Source organism: Urocitellus parryii, chromosome 13 (assembly GCF_045843805.1).
Source record: "Urocitellus parryii isolate mUroPar1 chromosome 13, mUroPar1.hap1, whole genome shotgun sequence".
NCBI classification, from domain to species: domain Eukaryota; kingdom Metazoa; phylum Chordata; class Mammalia; order Rodentia; family Sciuridae; genus Urocitellus; species Urocitellus parryii.
Genome location: NC_135543.1, coordinates 70,205,021 through 70,226,466, shown reverse-complemented (window position 1 = coordinate 70,226,466; position 21,446 = coordinate 70,205,021). Strand labels below are relative to the sequence as shown.

At 48.8% G+C, this 21,446-nt stretch overlaps 1 long non-coding RNA gene across 1 annotated transcript in view; it reads left to right on the top strand.

Annotated features, from left to right (window-relative positions):
* Positions 1 to 19,872, top strand: part of LOC144250023 (uncharacterized) — a 45,383-nt gene extending 25,511 nt beyond the window's left edge. Inside the window, exon 3 of the long non-coding RNA XR_013342385.1 lies at positions 19,799 to 19,872. This is a non-coding gene — a long non-coding RNA (uncharacterized LOC144250023). The remainder of the gene's footprint in view (positions 1 to 19,798) is intronic.
* Positions 19,873 to 21,446: the final 1,574 nt, after the last annotated feature.

Below are 21,446 nucleotides of genomic sequence, written 5' to 3'. Positions count from 1 at the left end.
CTCCTAACCTGATCATGCAAACAAGTTGGTTTCTGCTGAGATGGGTTTTCCTTCTGAGTCTTGGTGTGTGCTAGACAGAGTGTTTGACAGAGACCCTGATGAAGACCTGCTCAGGAAGCCTCTGCTCCCTGTAGACGATGCTTGGCATGTGTTGTCACACCTGTGTGCCAAGGGAGGTGGGTGCGCCCTGTGTGACTCCATGGGGAAAAGATTCTTGGAAGCTTATATGTGGCTTCCTCTAGGCTCTGCCCCTATAACTTTTTCCTTTGCTGACTTTGCTTTGTTTCTGTTTGAAGCAAGCCATCCGCAGTGAGTGTGACTATATACAGAACCCTGTGAATTGTCCTGGGCCATCAGTAAGTGACATGGCTCATTCCCTTCATCTGAGATGATCCCCTTTGTCGGAAGACGATCCCTCCTGAGATTGTGTCGCTGTGGGCACTGCTGATTCTCCTCTGGACACATAGACCAATAACTGGGCTCAAGTCCCAGCAGGCCCTAAAGGGTGAGGTCCAAGGCGTGGTAGACACCAGAACTGTGTGCAGCTTCTCGTTGACGCTCACAGGAACCTGGGAATATACGGAAGAATGGATCTTAAGGGCGAAGCATTAAGGTGAAAGCCACATAAAATTGGATCAGTCTGAATTCATTTCTCCAGGCTCACTAAGGGGGTGTGGACTAATGCCTTATCTGGGTTAAAGGACTTTAACATTTTGGCTGGTTGACTGAAACATGGTTGTTAAATAACAGCCAGTAAGTCACAGAAGACAGAGGAATCCTGAATTACCTTCGAGAAAGCTCAAACACTTTGGACAGGTTGTTAGGAGCCTGGACATTGAGGATACTCCTGATGAGTGGGGTATTTGTTGCATACTTGCAGGAAGTTTAGTGAAATTCTGTCCCACAGTTATGTGCAAAGCAAAATTCATAAGCCACACACCTGGATATATATATATATAGCTAAGGGAATTTCCAAGAAAGTGTTGAAGGCACAGCTTGGTTTCTTCTTAAAATTTGTGGTATAATGTTATAGAAGAGAGAATAATTATTGAAGGTCTCAGCCTTTCCAGATGATAAAAGAAAATGGGAGAATCAGAATTGGATGGCAGAAGTGTGGCATAGAGGATGTGGCTCTTTAGCTCTGTGCTAAAACCTGGGAAAGCTTAAAAGTCTATGTAAACAACTCTCCAAGAGATTAAAGTATGACTCACAGATCAAGCCAGAGGCCCTCCGGGAAGCTTGAGGACATTGTCCTTCAGCCCTTTTGCAGAAGCCAAAGATAGAAGGGATTATGAGGAAAAGATCGTTGTGTGCAAACTGTTGTTGAATGGAGTGAAATCCAGCCCACAAGCCTCTTGAAAAGATTATATTAGTAGAAATACTGCCATCTAGGAATAAGTGGAATATATACACTAATTCTTCCTTATCTGTGGTTTTTCTATTCATGGTTTCAGTTACTTGAAGTAAACTGCAATTTAAAATATTTAATGAAATATTCCGAAAATAAGCAACTCATAAATTTTAAATCATGCACCATTTTGAATGGTGTGATGAAATGTCTCACTCTGACTTACGGGGTGAGAATCATCCCTTTGTTCAGAGTGTACATGCTGTATATGCGACCCACCCATTAGTCACTCAGTAACTGTGTCTATTATTAGATTATCTGACATGTGATCCAGTACTTATGTTCAAGTAACCCTTATTTTATTTTATAATGGCCTCTGAATGCAAGGGTAGTGATGCTGACCATTCAGATATGCCAAATAAGAGTGATTAAATGCCTCTTTTAAGTGAAAGAGTAAGATGTTTGAGAGAGAACAAGACACTGAGAGAGGCATACAAGCCACATTCATATAACTTTTAGTGTAGTATATAGTTACGCTTGTTCTAGTTTGTTATTAACTGGTGGTGTTCCTCTTCTATTGTGCCTGATTTATAAATTAACCTTTATCATAGACATATGTTCCTAGGAGAAAACATACAGATTCTATTTTATCTGGGGCTTCGGGCATCCACTGGGAATCCTGGATCATATTTCATGCAAATCAGAAAACTACAAGATAAAATCATTCATCTACAAATCCATATTATTCTTTTGTGAAAACTGAAGTGTGACTTGAATCAAGAACCCAGAAATTGAAGGTGAAAGCCTAGAGCTACCCAGACAGAGATCCTCAGGCCTGCAACCTTCTTGACTTTGCCCAACTGGTTCTTAAAACTGATTTGGACAGGTGACTCCCTTTCACCTTCCATCTCCCCCATATTTGGACTGGCCTATCTGCCATAACTTTTATCCTCCCCTCCACTGTGTTGAGATTATTGGAGGCATGCACTTCATCTCTAGTTTTGTAGGTTCACAGGTGGAGAGACACTGTGACCCAGGAGTTGTACTAATGGATTATACTCAGAGCTTTAGCCACCTCTGATTTTGATGATTAGGTAATGAGTTTTTGTCTCTTGAGTGGATAAAAATCAATGAGATCTTGGACTTTAACGGATGTGGTAATGGGAAGACACCATTGGAAACCCAGGGAGAAGGTGGATGTAATTGCAGGTTAAGGGGAACAAGTAGATGTTAGTAACATGGAAGGCCTGTAACCTGCATAAGCCTAATCTAATCACACAGGCCTTTAAAAGAAGAGCTTTATTTGGTGCTAGAAGAGGAAGTTAGAAATATTTCAAGTGTGAGAAGAAAATCAAGGCCCTATTCCTGGCTTTGAAAATAGAGGGGATCAGAAGGCAAGGAATGCCAATTGTCTTTCAGGGTCCTGAATTGTCCCTGACTGATAACTGTCAAGGAAAGGATCAAGGATGTCAGTTATGCAATAACAAGGAGTAGAGTTCTACTACTGAATGGCAGAAGTTCAGAAGGATCCTCTTCCTTGAAGCTTCCAGATAGGAGCCCGGTTCAGCCAAAATTTGATTTTAGCCTGTGAGACCGAAAGTAGAGATCCCACCTGAATCTCTCTGATCTTCTGACTCACAGAATTGTGAGAGAGCAAATAGATTTTGTTGGAAGTCATGAAGTTGATGGCAATATTTGTTACATGGCAGTAGAATACTAATATACTCTGAAAACCCAATGAGCAATTCTATTTACCATAAAAAATTATTTTGTTCAACACTTACTATATTGAAGACACCATGAAACAAATATAAAGTATGTAACAAAAATAACAGTGAGCTAACAGTTTTGGAGTACTTCTAAGCACTCTGATGACTTTATGTGAATTATCCCATTTAACCTCCCCATTTATGAAAGAGATGAGAAAAATGAAGATTAAATGAGAATGCGTAAATTGTCCAAGGTTTATCCATTAAAGAAGGCAGATGTTAAGCATACCCCTATATTTCCATGTTCTCTGGAGCAGTGCCAATGTTGACTATTCAGTTCTCTTGTCTATGAATTGCATCTACAACAGATACTTATGTCAAGGAATGTGCTTGGGTTTGGCTTCAGAAAGCAGGGTGCTCTTAACCTGCATCCCCTCTGCTGCATTGATTGGACAAATCAGCCAGACTCCGGCCACACACTGCAGGTGAACCCGTGGATTGGACTCATCCTTGGGGCCATCTTTGGAAAATGCAGTCTATTATGCAGGCCAAGTGAAGAAAATTCTTTCTTCATGAGCAACAATATTCTCGGGTTGTGGGAGTTAGACACTCTCTGAGATAGACTGCAGAGGGACAATTCATAGGAGCTCTGACTCTCAAGGCAGCCTCTGGGTCCAGTGCCATCAGTACATTGTTTCTTTAATAAGTGTCACAGGTATGCTGTCTGCACGTGGCCCTTAGAAGACACAGAGCCCCATAGATGGCCAGCAGCATCCTTTATAGAAGGTTGCTGGGGTGCGTGTTGGAGCCTGTTTCTGTTATCTGCTGCTGAGTGATGAGCAACCTCAACACTCAATGAATGGCTTAAAGCTCAAGCTTTTGTGGGTCTGGCTTTGGAAAGGACTGGGCGGAAGGGTGCATCTCTGCTCCACCTGGCTGGGACTGGGAGATCCACTTCCAGGTTGGCTCTCCCTCCCACATCTGGTGGGGTGGCACTGACCCTTGTGGCTCCGTCTGTGTGTGGCATCCTCAGCGGAGCCCAGACTACTCACAGCACCATGATCTCTTACTTAAGGCATTGTGCCAGGCTTCCTAAAAACAGGGAGGGAGGGCTGCTACCTGGGTAAGGACAACACACAGAAGTGGCATGCCATCTCCTCTGCTGCATCCTGTTGGAGAGAGCAGCCAGAGGGTCTGCCCATCACGTTGCAGGTGAACCCATGGGCTGGATATATCCTGGGGCCATCTTTGGAGAATATACTCTATTACACAGGCCAACGGAGAAAAATTCTTTCTTCAGTACCAACAACATGTCTGGGTTCTGGGGGTTAGACACTCTCTGAGATAGACTGCAGAGGGACAGTCCAGACATGTGGTCATGAGGACCAGGCGTCCCCCCCAGGGTTTCCCACCTCGGGAGTCCACAGAGGGGCAGGCAGGGTTTCCCACCTCGGGAGTCCACAGAGGGGCAGGCAGGTCCTGGTGGAGAGTGTGGGTCTGGCCCCTCCTGGGACTTCACAATCCTTCCTCACTGCAGCAGCTGGTTTGGGCTTCCCCCGCCAAGCCCCCTCGGGGCCCATCTGCCATCAGTTCTGGAGGGTGACTGCAGATGTCCCCAAGGAACTTGCTGCTGTGTCTCTGCAGATGGAGGTAGGAGGTCTGTGAGCAATGACAGTCGACTTCTCCTTGTATTTTATGTACTTGTCACTGTGTGGCAGGGTTATTTTGCCACTTGAAGAGGGAGAAGAGTCTGTGAAATTCCTTCGCCCCTCATGATCAGGTTATCGCTGAGCGTGGTCCGGTATCTTCATCCTCCTTCCTATAAATACTGATAATTGGGTAAGTGCCCTGTTAGACCCAAGTGATGCCATTTATGGAGGAAGGCAGTCACGTCTTCATTTTATACCGACGTGGACCTGGGTAAGGCAGTTGTGTGATGTGATATTGACTCCCATGGCGCTGACTCAATCCAGAAACTCAACATGTATTTTTCAGCCAGCAGAAGTAGACTATTATTATTTGGTACCAGAAGCATCCGGGCATGTTTCCATATTGAACATTGCTACTTTATGTATTAATTATTATATAATTCCATCAGCATAATGTGCATTATGTAGTTAATACATTACATTAATTTAAAATTCCCATTTGAAATGATTTAAAAATGTGCTCTAGTAGTCACGTGAAGTCATGATCATTACTGATGCTCTTGACATTAGCAGGAGTTTCGGGAGCTGCTTTTTGGGGTCCCTGGAGTGAACAGATAGTCTCTTATTATGCTCTGTGGTCACACTGAATCTGATGTCCTAGCAGGACCAGGAGGATATTGACATAGTGTCTCCTGAAATAGGAAGGAGGGACCTCGAAGGGCTGTCCCAGACCTCCGAGAGCAGCCTGTGTCCATAGACACCCAGCACTTAGAGCAGCCATCGTTGATTTCTACCATGAATCTTCTTCCTGGGAACCTGGCCTCAACCCTCATCACCCAGAGCAATGGGGCATGTTCAGGCTTTTTCAGACTCAGATGCATCTCTATCTGGTCAGACTCTCAAGCACAAGCTGCAGTTTCTGATCAAATGATCACTGTAATTGTGCCTGGGTTTTTGGATGGATCCAGTGGAGATTCTGACTTTTACCCCAAACAACATTATGAAGTAGAATATGGAGCTGTTGGAGATTCCTGGAGGTGAGTGTGTGTGTGTGAGTGTGTGTGTGTGTGTGTGTGTGTGTGTGTGTGTGTGTTTCTGTCTATTTAAAGTGCTGTACTTTGGGAATGACTCTAATTTGGTGAACGTCAATACATTCGTGCAGTCAGTCACAGACTAACCTGATAGGTTGGGAATGAAGTTTCTCTGATATCGAGAAGAGGATCAAGGGACAGGATACCTACGAAGAAAGGTGAATAGAGAGAAAAAAATTTTTTCAGACACAAGTAAATGAATGAAACAGAAAATAGATACAAGAGTAGAAAAGAACAGGAAATAAGAGGGTGAAGAAGGTAGAACATAAAAAAGCACATTTCCAGGATGAAACCCAAATCGTGGGCAGCAATGTCACTTCTGTGCTTCTTAGCTTTTACTTCTGTGTCCCTGGTGTGGTTTGCTCCGACCAAACGCCTCTTCACCAATTTGAACTGGAGCTGGGTTGAGGATCCCTCTCGTCTCCTGCCCTGAGGGAGCATGAAATGGACTGTCCTCTAAGTTGTGTGGAAACCGAGGAAGGAAACATGGCTAGATTTTGGACTTGTAAGGGCAAGTCCCCGGAGCCAGGGCAAGGAGTGGACGGGTGAGCGAGATGAATGTTTTCTGTACATTCAGATAGAAATCACGTGTTTGTGAATTCACCACAAAATAGGAAACAATCCTAGTGTGTGACCCCTCCCAAGACAAGGCATGTCCAGCCCCAGAGTCCACAGAACATGTAACTCCTATGGGAAGGACTGTCATCCATGGCCAGACCCGAGCAGGCACCTGCACAGGTCTTGACCAAAGGCCACAGGTAAGGGAAAGCCAGTGGTCTTATCCGTTCACCAGGGGTGCTGAGCGCAGCTGACGCTGGCACGTCTAGGCCCTAACGTCTGAATGTTGGTGTCCTGACCCAAATTCTCACGTTGGAATTTAACTCTGAAGGGGATGGTGCTGGAGATGGGGTCTGGGGGAGGTGGTGATGGGTCTTGGGAGCTCCCCTGATGAATGACGTTATTCTCCTCATCAAAAGGCTCCAGGGAGGCTCAGTGTGGCTCTCATCCTGTCCCTTCTGCCACGTGAGGAGATGGCAAGAAGACTCCATCTATGGAACAGGACTCCGCCAGACACTAGATCTGCTGACGAGTGGATCTTGAACTTTCCAGCCTCCGGAACTATGAGAAATCAGTCCCTATGCGTTATAAACTGCCCAGCCTGTGACATTTTGCTACAGTATCCCACACAATCTAAGACAGATTGAATCAACCTGGGTCATGGCTGGATTAAGTACGTGTCATTACAAGATCGTGGACTGTTTGCCCAGCACGTATTTAGAGAAGGGTTCAGCTCTCCAGCAGGGAGGCAGAAGGGGGGCCCTCTGTTGCCCCCTCACTCCCAGCTCTGACTGCAGGTCCAGAGCACATCACCTTGGTCTCAACCTTGCATGTCCCTTCAAGCTCCACGTTCTCACCCTGCCTTCCTCCGTGGACTTGTGTGAGTCCCACACTGGCTGCTGAGAACAGTCCCTGCAAATAAGCATCCTGCGCTTTCCCCAAGGGGAAATACAGCAGTAACATTCTCTGTCTCTTCGCCTTGGGTGAGAATTGGCATCCCTTATGAACTGTGTGAATCAGAGTGAGTTGCTTTAGTCAAGTCCTAACCAGAGAAGCGGGGGGCACCAGGAAGTGGTGAAACAGGGGCTCTCAGGCACATATGCTTAATGACAAGAACTATCACAAAAGTCTCTTCCAGAAACCCCAGCTTTGCACCAAGATCACTGCAACCTTTCACAGTCCCCTCTTCAAGGATGACCGTTCAACCACCATTTCATCTTGGGGTGATGCCTCCCGTGTTATTGATCCTTGTAGCCAAAGATGATTGTTTCAAAATATTTTATGTAATTTTCCCATTTTTGCTTTTGGAAATTGTCTCCTTGCTTCTAACTCCTGTATACGTAGAGTTCACCATGGTGCACGCATTCTTGTTGCAGGGCTTTTCTTGGATCATTGTGATTCATCCTGAGAGGGCCTTTTCTCTGTGTGCTGTTCAGGTTGACATTTGGAACCCACAGACGTAGACACTGACATCAGACGTAAACCCAGGGAGGGATTTTTACATCTGGTAGGGACACACTCCCTGCTGATATCGGACAGCTGCAAAAGAACCATATTCTAGAATCCCAGTGAAGACGGATGGCCAAGGAAGAGGCCAACAGCCAGCTCTGGAGACGGGTCAGTGTGCACTTCTGCCTTAGATCCATGAAGCCCGGTGGCCCCTGCAGGGGACATTTGATGGTGGTCTGCTTTGGGCCCTTTCACTTTAGCCTCACAACCCTGAAACAACAATTATGGGTGTCACATGAGAGAATGGATACCCTTAGAGGACCAAAGGTCTCCTTTGCTCTCCAATATTTCCTTCTGGATTTCTGTGGCACCTGTTGGTACTAGAAGTTCCTGGGTTTGGCTGCTACAGGTTTGAGGGACATTACACGAGGAGGACCCCTGGAAGCCACCATCTGGCCTCAGTGTGTTAGTGGGGAGGTAGTTTTTCCCGGAGAAGGTGGTGGTGGTGTGGCGGCCCAGGGGAAGGCAGAGGACTAGCAGCTGGGAGTAGGGAAGGCAGTGCAGGTCGCCTCAGAACTTGTAGAGAGAGTGCTGTGGTCAGGGCGTGGACAGCCTGTACGTCACTAGTGGAAAACCATGCAGGGAGAGGTGGGCCACCCAGAAAAGAGGAAGACAGAGGTGGAGAGGAAATCCATCCTGAGCACACGATTCACTTTTTTAAACCCCATATGGGTACCTTGGTGAGCACAGTGCACTGAAGGATGTGGGTGGGAAGGCTGGAGACACTGGATCGCATTCACCAAGGGACCGTCACACACCTGTATCACCTGCCCGCAGGGGGGGATCATCATGTGCTGGATATGAAAGGATAAGAAAATGTAAGGAAGTGATATTATTCTTCATAAATGTTCCTAGGGCCAGTTCTATCTGACATGATCGCTTTTGATTCCCAGAGAAGCTGAGATTCGAGTGTTAAATGGTGTGTGTGTGTGTGTGTGTGTGTGTGAGTGTGTGCAAGTATCTATCGGTGTGTGCACATATGCATATGTAAGCACAGCTATGTGCAGATGGATGCGGGTGTCCCAGGTAACAGCCCATGGCCAGTTTGACTTTGGAACACCCTGGAGGAAGGCCCAGGCAGCTGAGCGCCCCTGTGAGGGTCAGCTTCAGTGTGGGCACGGTGTCCAGCAGATGTAGGGACAAGGGCAAGGCCTCTGAAGGAGCTCCTCGTATGCTGTGTCTCCTGGAAGCCACAGAGGTCGGAGGAAACCAGGGGAGACTTTGAAACCAGACAGTTAGTTCCTGCTCGGTGGCCACCAGGCTTTGGCCATTTGTGTGACGTCCTTGAGTCCTAAACTTCTCATCTATCAGATAGAGATCACAGTATCCCTTACAGGCCTCGGGGGGCATCAGATAGGACAGATCCCATATGCCCACCATGTCGGGGGTACCCCACGGCGGCAAGCCACAATGACAATGATTCAATGACTAAGAAGTTTTCATTAATGTTGAAAATGAATTTTCAAGAGTCATAGGAAAGATCAGCCCTTGACCTTCCTCAACTTTTCCTAAAATCACTTCTCATCAGACAAGTAATACCAGCTCGTTGTAAATATCCACACAATAGAAAAGTCAATAAGATCCAAATCCGCCTTTTGGAAATGGCTTCTGTGACATAGCCTTCAAGATATTCCCTCTGGTAGGGAGTGCTGGTGCATACCTGTAATCCCACTGCTGGGGGCGGTGGGGGGAGTGGGGTTTCTGAAAGAGGAGGATCACGAGTTCAAAGCCAGCCTCAGCAACTTAGCAAGGCCCTCAGCAACTCAGTGAGACCCTGTACCCATTACCATCCTCCAAAGAAAAACATATACACACACACACACACACACACACACACACACACACCCACTGCACTGATAAACCTTTATGTGTACTTACATGTGGATCATTTTTGCATGTATTGAATCATATACTGCATAATCTTTTATAATTTTTTTGAAAATGAAACTTGGTTTTTATTTTATTTTTTTGGTACTAGGGATTGAACTCAGGGGCACTTGACCACTGAGCCACATTCCCAGATCTTTCTTGTGTTTTATTTAGAGACAGGGTCTCACTGAGTTCCTCAGTGCCTCACCATGGTTTTGAACTCCTGTCTCAGCCTCCTGAGCTGCTGGGATGACAGGCATGCTCCACTGGTAATTGCTTTTCATATGACTCTGCAACCTCTCAGTATTTAAAGAGCTGAATAATATTCTGTAGTATGATAGTGGTGTGTCACATTTTACTTAACTATTTTCCTCTTGCTGGATATTTTTAATGCCTTCCAATTTTTCAACACCACACTCTTTTTTTATTTCGGCATCAGGGATTGAACTCAGGGATGCTTAACCACATCCCTATCCCTTTTTATTTTTTTGAGTCAGGGTCTCACTAAGTTACTTAGAGCCTCGCTAAGTTGCTGAGGCTGGCTTTGAACTCGCAATCCTCCTGCCTCAGCTGCCTGAGCTGCTGGGATTACAGGCGTGTGCCACCATGCCCGGCGACAAAACACTTTCTGCAGCTATATAAGGCTAGTTACTAGAAATCCTAATGGTTCAAATGATACGGCCATCTGCAAACCAAATACATAAGAGCATTCAAACTCTTGCCACAAGTATTTATATTCCAATTTAAAATCTGTTCTTTGTCTATCAGTGGTCTTTTATTTGTAACTCATTAATCATGGGTGAGATTGACATTGAAGAAGGACATCGGTCATTTGTATTTCTTCTTTCCCCTGGCATTTGTTCATTTAATTGGCTCAGTTTTCTAGACATTATCTTATTTTTATTGATTTTGAGGCATTTAGAAAAAAATCAATACCCATACTTTCTAATCTATTGGTTTTAAAACATAATTTGTTGTTCATTGTACAGATGGTTTCAAAGTTTACACAGTTAAATTAGTGAGCTGTTCATTTTTGACTTCTGAGTTTCACACTTTCCTTAACACATTTTCCCCAGGTTCTATACGAAAAAAAAATACTTGGTTGATCTGTCTTTTCTACGTCAAAATCCACTTAATTATCATACCTGTATCATCTGCTTGCACGTCTCTCCTAGGCTTCATATCTGTGAAATGCACATTCACAGAAACTTCTGCCTGGCCACTGTTCTACTTTATTCTTCCTGTGTCTACTTTTGAATCAGCTTGCCAAATTCCATTCAAAAACCGTCCCAGCGAGAGCCAAGCAGGCGTTAATAGTTGAAAGGAATCAAACTGTTGAATCAAACAGATGATCAAACTGGAATGCTGATACGGCTGGGGCATGGTTGGCTGTGTCCTTTAAAGACTGTGTGCTGGACACTTAGTCCCCAGGGTAATGGTGCTGAGCTGGTGGGGCCTTCAGGAGATGACTAGGTCACAGGGCATCACGTTCCAGAGGGCCAAGGCGGCTCTCACAGGATCAGGTTAGCTCCTGGAAAAGCAGGTTGTTATAAAAGAGAGCTCCTGGCCTCTTGATACCTCTCTCACCTTATGGGCTCTTTCACACGCGTCCACTGACGCTCTGGTGCCAGCTCCTGCCCTATCATCATCAGCCATGTGGTGAGGCAGCTAGCGGGCTCTCACCAGAGGTCATACAGACCCCCTCCCACCCCTGCATCTTGTACTTCTAACCTGAAAACTGAGCTAAAATGGCATCTTTTCTTTCTCAAGTACCCACCCTCAGGTATTATGTTACAACAACAGGAAATGGATCAAGACAGATGCTACATAGGGACAAAAAAAGGATCGAACTATGGATACGTGCAACCACTTGGCGGAGCCTTAAAATAATTATGTTGGGTGAAAGATGTGAGGCACAAAGGAGAAAACATTAGAAGATGCACTTACACAGACTTCTGGAAGAGGCAAAACTTGTGGTAGAACAATCTCAGTAATACATTTCCCATTGTGGCAGCCTCAGAGTGGCATTGGGGACCGTCAGGCAGGTGCACGGGAGAGTCTGGGTGCCGTAGGTGTTCCACACTTGGTACTGATTTGTGACACATAAACATACCCATCTATGACCTTAAGAAATGTTCACTTAAGGCTTGTGTATTTAATTGTATGTAAATTTTCCTTTAAGAAGGACTGAAAAATGTTGACTCCAGCTGATGGTGTTTAGATGGGTCACGCAGGGCCGAAGGCTGCTGTCTGCAACGTTTGCCTGCATTAACCAGGACGGTGAATGGTGGATAGAGAGACGGTAAGAAGATGGTCGGAGGTAGAACACGTGGGGTCAAAAGTTAGTAACAGTCGAGGTGGCAGATACGTGGGTGTTCACTGTGAAACCTTTCAGCTTTTCTGTGTCTGAGATTTTTATAATAAAGATATTAGGGAAAAATCATGTTGATTTTGATTGGATTTATACTCCATTTCTAGATTCTGTTGGAGGAAAATTGACATCTTACAACTTTAAATTCTTCATTAAGATATGTGTTTTATTCCTCCTTGTATTCAGGAATCCTTGTTTGCTTTTAAGTAAAGATTTGTTTATGTTTTTGTTGTTTCTTGGGTACCAGGGATTGAACCCAGGGGTGTTTAACCACTGAGACACACCCCCAGACCTTTTTAAATATTTTTTTAAATTTTGCAGTTGTAGGTGTCTTTATTTTATTTGTTATTTTTTTTTTTTCATGCGGTGCTAAGGATCGAACCCAGTGCCTCACACGTGCTGGGCAAGCGCTCTGCCACAACTACAGCCCCAGACCTTTTTAATTTGTATTTAGAGACAGGTCTCACTAAGTTGATTAGGGCCTCACTAAGTTACTGAAACTGGCTTTGAACTTGCAATCCTCCTGCCTCAGCCTCCTGAGCTGCTGGGATTACAGGTGTGCACCATCATGCCTGACAAGATGTATGTTTTTTTTCTTGTGAGTTCTGCACAATGCTTTTAATATTATAATTTTGTTCTGCTTGTGAATGGAATTTACCCCCATTACATTTTCTAATTTGTTATTTAAATTTACTTTTATTTGTAGATCATTGCTCTGGGCAATTGAATTGAATTCTTATGAGGTATAATGATTTGCCAAGGATTATTCTGGATTTCCTAGGAATACAATAATATTTTCTTCAAATAATGACCGTATTTCTTTCTTTCTTTTTTGGCACCAGGGGTTGAACCCAGGGCTGCTTACCCACTGAGCCACATTCTCAGCCCTTTTATGTTTTATTTATTTTTTAAAATTTTGAGACAGGGCCTTGCTAAGTTGCTGAGTCCGGCTTGACCTTGCGATCCTCCTTCCCCAGCCTCCACCACCACACCCGGCCTTCCTATTCTTTCTTGGTACCAGTTTCTCATTCTTTTTCTGATGTCATTGACACAAAGCAGGCCCCTGGCCTTGGTGGCTTAGGTGTGAACCTTACACTCTTTGTTTGCCGATTGTGTGAATCTAGGCACATCCCTTCAGCTCAGTGCGTCTCATTTTTCCTGTCTGTGAAGTGGGGGGTGTGGATCATATTTACCCCCCCCCCCCCGGAATGCTGTCAGGTTCCAGTGGGATTGAACAGGTGTGACGTTAACAGAGGGGGAGGGAGCCCAGGTTGTAGGGAACTCCATAAACGTGTCACCTCCAACAGTCTCTAGATACCAAGTTTAACCGCCACACAGTAGAACAAAACAAACCCGATCCAGCGAACAGAGGCAGTCCGAGAGCCAGCCTGCACTGACCTCCCTTAGCCTCTTCACGGTGTTCGCAGACAGCCTGGTGTGAACCTCAATCAACGGAAAGACGTCTGCTGGGTGTGGGTGTCTGCATCAGGTGGGGACAGAGATGGGCTTAGAAAATCACCCCAGGTCAGGGCTGGGTGTGGAGCAGAAGGGGACATGGGACAGAGACCTGCTAAGGTGAAGGTTCCAGGCAGGAGCGCAGGTTGCCTCGTGGGACTCCAACGGGTGTGTGGTGGGGCCTGGGTGAGAACCCTGTAGCCACAGTGTGTCCTGCAGCCTCCTAGAGGCCAGGCGACGTCCTGGGGAGCAGGCACCAGAGCCCTGCTCAGTCCAGGTCCTCTGTTAAGAGCCTCCCCGGCCTGTGGCACAGAGCTGGGGCGTGTCGCAGCCCACTCGGGTTCAGCAGAACACCACGGACAGAGGGACTCCATCCACAGAAACGTGTTGCTCACAGTCACGAAGCCCTGATGTCCAACGGCCTTGTCCACAACTATTTTCCCCCAAAGACACTAGTGAAATTGTCACTCACAGGCTCTGATGCCTTAAAAAAGAAATGGCTCTTTTCCATCATTGAAGAATGGAGGTGGGTGGCGAGCGAACTCGACATCTGACATTGATCCTGAAGAGAGAATTAAAAGCCAGCCTCCCAGGTGTGTGGGAGAGCTCGCTGGGGTGCAGGGAAGTCCGGGTTTCTGTCAGGGTGCTGTGGGGAGGCTGGGGAGGGAGAGATGGCAGTTAGAGGCTGCACAGAGAGGCCCACCACACCCTTCACAGACACAGTGGGACACGGGCCCCCCTATAATTAGGGATCCCAGCTGCTGCGGTCCTGGCCCTGCCCACCGCAGGCAGGACTTCTGCTCGCCTTCCTGGGAGGGTGTTTTAGACCAGGGGTTTGATTTTATTTTTGTTTAAGGTTCACCTTGGATGGAGACACCAGGCTGATTGATGGCCGGGCCACACTGCCGTTTTTATCCCTGCGCCCAAGATGCAGGCCCAGGCTGTGGCTTCCGTCAACGGCAGCAGGACGCCTGAGATGGCTGCGGAACGCCACAGACGGGGCCTGATTTCCGGCAGATGTCCCCGACACCAAGCAGGAGAGCCCACCACAAAGATGGTTGCGTAAAAGAGTGTCTGCTTCGGGGGACCTGCCAGCCACAGGGCGGCCGCCCCAGCCCTGTCCACGTGGAAAGACCCAGGCAGCTCTGAGTCCAGGCCTGCAGCGCCCCTAGGTCAGGGCTGGCTGGCCCTGGGTCCTGTCCAGCAAGGCCTCTCCCGAGAGTCCTGTCACTCAGGACCCCCCAAGAGCCCCTTCCTGACCTGGTGCCAAGTGTGGTGCTGGGGACAGGAACTTGGGAGAGACAGGGGCATCTAGAGCCACCAGATGCACCAGGGACAGCTCACCATGGCCCACGCTCTGCAGCCTTCAAGCAGCTCCTTGGACACATGCCGTCCAGCAGGGGCCGTGACCAGGCGGGTCCCAGGCTGCCAGGCACCAGGCTCGGGACGTGGCGAGGAGCACAGAACAGAGAGCTCTGCCCTCAGGAGCTCACAGTCGAGGGCCAGGGGCCGGGGGTGGACGGGCTCCAGGAACAAGGAGTCAGTTGGCCACATGGTGCTCGGGTGACGTTGCTGCTCTGCAGAAAAAGCAGGGGACAGGGAGGAGAGAGGCAGCAGCTGGCCAGGGCGGGGCTGCGGGTGGCCAGGTGGGGTGGTGCTGGGGGCGGCTGGCTGGGTGGTCTTTGTGCAGGAGGGAGGGTGAGGCCGCCAGGCAGTTCTCGGGGGCTTCGCGTCCTCCTCGCCCTTAACACGGCACTCATCAGTCGAAGGGCTGAATCCCTGCAGATGGGGAAACCGAGGCAGAGGGCTGCGGCCCCACAGAACGGAGGCTGTGGGCTGGGACTTAAGGTGTCCCCAGTACTGGAGCCTGTCGCCAGGATACACAGGTGATGGTCACCCCGAAAACAGAGAAAACAAGGACCTGAATGTGCAGACGCGTGGGTTTTATGACTGTAAAGCACGCAAGTTACCCCAAAGGTACAGCAGGGTGTGGGGGGACAGATTGGTCACGGCCCCTGCCCCCATCTCTCCTCCTGGCTGCTCCTCTCTTGCTCTGGCCACAGTCCTCCTCAAAGCCCCAGTTCAGCTACTTTCTCACCTGTGTGTGTTCTTCCCGCCGCCCTGTGTGGCCCTGTCCCTGCTCCCCAGGATCTCCCCGCTGCCCCAACCCCATCTCTCTGCTGTCTGGCCCACCTGTGGCTTGAGCAGCAGAGCCCTTTCCTCGGGCACCAGCTCATTGGCAGGCTCCTCTTTTCTTCCTGGATCTGGCTCCATCTGTAAAATGGGCTGCTGTGGTTCTCCCCAGAAGAGCCACAAGGCTGCCATGTCGTAGGAAGGAGCCAGAGGAGAGCAGTTTGGGAGACTGAATAAATGATGGGAGTGCCCAGGAAAGGTCTGGAAGTGACCTGATTGATCAGGTTCCCATGAAGGGGTTAAACCACAGACGGAGGGACAAGACACTGCCCCTCTCACTTCCACCTGGGAGGTCAGGTGTGTTCCAGAAAACAGATTCTTCCTTCACTGTTTGCTAGCTGTGTGACTTTGGTCAAGTCACAGAACCTCTCTGTGCTTCAGGGCTCTGAGGATAATAAAACCTGAGGTGCCTTTACTTTGTTTCCCTGGTAAGTTTAGAATGAGGGTAGAATGCCACCTGAAGATACTGTGAAAAGAATCTGTTGAATTCCCAGCTGAGCTGCGTTCCCACCCTGTTGTAGCTCAGTTTGGCCACGTAAAGCCTATGAAGATATTTTTCAATGAATTGAAATACAGAGGGTTCAAAGGAAACCATCCACATATGGTTAGTCTGCAGTCACTTCAGTGTGCCGTGGGAATAGCCGTGAGGGCTACGGGGCGGGTTGTGAGGTGTGTCCATCCTGCTGGGTCTGCCACCCACATTCAAACTGGTCAACACCAGATCAGTCGGAGGTTAACAAGCGGCAGGTTGGCTTTCCCATCTCTGCTCACGTGAACCTCACCCCATTCTAACCAGAGACTCTTTTTTTCCCCTTTTTGCATTGTGAATTGAACTCAGGGGCACTCAGCCACTGAGCCCCATCCCCAGCTCTATTTTGTATTTTATTTAGAGACAGGGTCTCACGGAGTTGCTTCGTGCCTGGCTTTTGCTGAGGCTGGCTTTGAACTTGCGACCCTCCTACCTGCTGAGCTGCTGGGATGACAGGTGTGGCCACTGCCACCAGCCTACCCCGAAACTCTTGGGGAGACCCTTTAGACCCCAGGTGGTGAACGTCTGAATTCAGAGCACTGTCTCTCTAAAGGTGTTCATGAAGACGAGGTGGATTATTCCACGTGGCCACTAGAATTGATTCAAACGCTCAGGGGTCAAATGAGATAAAAATTTTATATATATGTATATGTATACATATGCACATATATACAGATATACATATAATATATGTCATACATAGATACTTATATTCATGTGCACGCCCACACACACACACACACACACACACACACACACACACACACACTGAATTATCTGCAGAAAAAAAATTCTTCTAGTTGAAAAGGCAAGTTCATTCTTACTACTAAAGATGAAATGAGCATGCACCCTGCCACTTTCCTGTTATGCCAGAGTTCCAGGAGAGCCAGGCACGTCCTGAGGGGGTTTGCTTCTTCCCAGTGTGCTCTGGGGCTCCAGGGTGCCGAGGATCGGGTCTGCAAGGACCTGCTAGTTGGAGCACGGAAACTGAATGTGCTGGAGACTGAGTTCCAGTGCCACAGTGCGGATCACTGAGAACGTCATGGAGTGACCAGGTCCCAGAGCTCTGCCCTTGAGAAAGGTTTAGAGCGGGCTGGTTATGGTGGGAATGGATTCTGATATCAGGAGGGGTTTGCCCCTTTCCTTTCTCTCCCTCCATTTCCCTCCCTCCCTCTCTCTTGCCCTTCCACCTTCCGTCATGTTACAATGCGCACGAAGGCCCTTGCCAGATGCGAGGACCGTGCTCTTGGACTTCCTGGCTTCCAGAACCATCAGCTAAGTCGACTTCTATTGTTTATAAAGCACCCAGTCTGTGGCATTCTGTGACAGCAGCAGTAAAGGCCAAGACAGTGGCGAATTCTAGAAACAGATTCTTCCTGGGGAAGGACATTTCCTACCTGCAGACTAAAGAAATATCCAAACGTGCAGTTGCAGCATAAAGACACTTGTGGAAGGAGCAGTGACAATCTTTCCAAAGCAATTTTTATTCCTCTCATGTGACGAGAGTAAAAGCTCACAGGGACCAGATGGGGATGAATCATTATCAATCCGACTTTTGTAAAGTAGATACAGGAACCCGAAGAACAGGACTACCCCTGGGTTTCATTCGACAGCCCATGATGGACAGCCCCGTGCTCCACCCAGCATGTCCTCCCCAGATCTGATCCTCAGGTCTCTGTGAAGCCCAGAGCCCACTGGGAGGAAGCCAAGCTGCTGGGCAAAGTCCTGGGCTCTTGTTGTCCACCTCTGTGAAGGGGCCCTCTTACATCTTCAGGTGGGAAGAGAGAAAGCCTGTTAGGAACTCAGCCATGATGGGAAAGTAGCAGAGCGTCCTCTTCCCTCCCGTCTTCCTACAGGAAGAAAATGGACTTCCCAGAGCCAACAGCTCTCAGGAGTGGATGGGTCATCCTACATCCCTTGTCCCCCATCCTTGATCTCTACGGCTTCAGCCATATGGAGAGGGCTTTCCCAGGCATGGAATAAGCTGGGTGTTCAGGAGCTGCCACATAGGTTGAGCAGAGCTAGGAGAAACAGGTCAGAGGAGTTCACTGAAATGCTGAGTCCCCATGGGGCCCGTGAGGCCCGTGAGGTCCATGACATGAACCCTGGGGCTGGGGCCTCTGCTGGTCTGAGATGGCCCCAGGAACAAACACGTGTCCCACTTGTTTTATTTGTTGGTACAAGGGATTGAACCCAGGATTACTTTATCACTGAACGATAGCCCTAGTCTTTAATTTATTTCTCTTTCTTTTCTTTGCTTTTCTTTCTTTTTTTTTTTAGAAATCATCTTGCTAAATTGCTGGGGGCTATGATATTGCTAAATTGCTGAGGCTTGCTTTAAACTTGTGATCCTCCTGCTTTAGCCTCCTGAGTTTGGATCACAGGCATGTGCCATCCCACCCAGCCTCCCCCCACCTTTTAATACAGCAAAGTCTGCATTTCCACTCCCCCAAAACTGGGCGCTCCCATCTTCAGACATGAAGTTCCCACCTTCTAAACGGGGCTGCACGTCTCCTCTCCTGGGGAAGGTGGGGGAGGGGGAGGTGGTCAGGTGTGGGCTTCGTGTTGAGCGGAGGAAGCTGATAGGCATGAGGACATGTGGGGGCCTTGCCTGCACCTCGGAGTAAGGTTCTGGATTATTTTAAAGTTGAAACTGGCATAAATATCGGCACACCTGATTTTTTTTTTCCAAATTAAAGCCATGGGAAACCATTTAAGAGTCCATCTCTTGGGCTGGGGATGTGGCTCAAGGGGTAGCGCGCTCCCCCGGCATGCGTGCGGCCCGGGTTCGATCCTCAGCACCACATACAAAGAAAGATGTTGTGTCCACCGAGAACTAAAATATATATATATATATATATATATATAGAAAAAAATTCTCTCTCTCTCTCTCTTAAAAAAAAAAGTCCATCTCTCTCCAGGAAGGACTGGCTTCTCTGTGGGAAGCTCTGGAGACAGACTTCCTGGTGCAGACTCCAGGGACCCAAGCTGATCTCTCTTGCAGCTCCTTGGTCCACGGAGAGAGGAAAACTTACAAGAGCACAGGCCCAAACCCTGCCCAGAGAGGTCCAGCCCACTCGTCTGCAGGGTTGACCCATCAGTATCTGTGGACGTGCTCCGGGGGTCATAGACGCGCTCGGGGGATTTAATACTCAGGCTCCAGGCTGCACTGTGCCCTGCAGGGTTTTCCCCCTGACCCTCGTGGCCAGCTCTGCCCCTTGGGTGCTGGGCCTCTGAGATTCTCCACACAGAGGCTGGAGACCTTCGTGGGTTGAAGGACGGCTCCAAACTGCCAGGCGGTAGCCTGCGTGCCCACCTTGGTACGCACCTGCAGAACACCTTAGAGATTGGAAGGGAAGAAGCCAGTGACCCTCCCCGTCCCCCACCTGGTCACCTGGTCAGTCTCATGGTATCTCTTGTTCTGCACAAGCCTGTTCCCTCCCTCCCGTCAGGATCCGAGTGTCCCTAATCTTCACACTTGGCTTTTTCCTTCCGTCTTACAAACATATTTTTCCAGGGTTGCATTGGGATCATGAGCGCCCTTCAGTGGCTTCGTGTCGTTCCGTGCCCGTCTGCCCTCCTGCTGAGAACCCTCTGCTGCCCGTCTGCCCTCCTGCTGAGAACCCTCTGCTGCCCGTCTGCCCTCCTGCTGAGAACCCTCTGCTGCCCGTCTGCCCTCCTGCTGAGAACCCTCTGCTGCCCGTCTGCCCTCCTGTTGAGGACCCTCTGCTGCCCGTCTGCCCTCCTGTTGAGGACCCTCTGCTGACCTTCCATCGCAGTGCTCTAAGGAAGTGTAGGGAGCACTTCTGGACCAAGAGCCTTTCCTAAGTCAGATCATCTCCTTCAGAGTAGTTGCACCAGGGGTACAGGGCACAATGCCAGGGGTGCCATTGAGGTCCCTTAGGCCCCGTGTGACCTGAGGATAGCTTCTCCCAGGGGAAGCAGCCTTCATTCCTAAGGGCAGGTCCCCACCGCTGGCACCTCCTACCACACAACTGGCTTCAGAAAGGGGTCCTGCCTGGAGCTGAGGGTTCCCCCGGGTTGTGCACCCTCTGGACAAAGCCTGGCTGTCTGCCAACCTCCCTGCTGGGCTCCACTCTCCCAGCTGGGCAAGGATCCCTGGCTTGTCTCACTCCAAGGAGCTGGCCCTCGTCTCCAGGGAGAGTTCCCAGTGTGAACCCCAACCCACGTCCCATGGGTGGGGCTGCTCGTCCTCCACTTGACAAGAGTGTGCCCCGTGGTGGGCATTTCTCGGCACTCCCTATTAACCATTCGGAACATTCTTCCTCTCTCACTCCCTGCCCCTCTAACCCTGGTGCTGACGGGGCTCTCCGAGTCCTAGTTACCCCGTGCTCAGGCAAGTGGCAGGTAAGTGGAGGTAAAGGGAGGTCTCCGTGCCCCAGGGAAGAGCCCACAGGTTGGGGGACAGAGCCGTTCCCAGGGAGCTGAGCTCTCTGTAGTTCGCTTTCTGCTGCTGGCTCCCATTTCCTCTTTCTGTGGGCCACAGGTTTTCTACTGTCCAAAGCTCCCTGGCTATCTGTCTTTTTTTTTTCTGGTGAGACGGTTTTACAGTCGTCACAGGAGGAGAACAATCATTCTTGGTGACGCCACTTCAGTCAGAAAGAAAGAAAGAAAGAAAGAAAGAAAGAAAGAAAGAAAGAAAGAAAGAAAGACTCTCAGAGAACTTCTGCTTCGTGACAGGCTTGCTCAGGACAGCCACGCTCCTGTTCAGGGTGACTCTGGCTGACTGCTGGGGGCTGTGTCCAGGCGGGGCAGTACCCTGCTTTTAGGAATTACACTCCCCCAGGCCGGTGCTGTCCATCTCGGCCCTGCTGGCTGAGTGGGCCTGTGTAGGGTGCCCACAGCCCCTCAGTGACCACGGGGCACCGGGCTGAGGAACCACTGCACTTTTTCCATGACATCTCTGAGGAGGGGGAGTTCTGTCCCCCGCTCCACGCCCTTCCCGTTGTAACTCAGCCTTCCACCCTAGTGTTTTCTGAAAGCTTCAAATCCCGAGTCTCTCTGAACAAATCCTGTTATGGAGCAGAACCACCCACATTAAGTCACCTTGTAAAACAAAAGTCCATCACCAGGGAACTAGGATGAATGACGTAGAAACCTAGCTGGGCTTTTCCACTGGATTTGGTAGGTTAAACTAGGGCGCC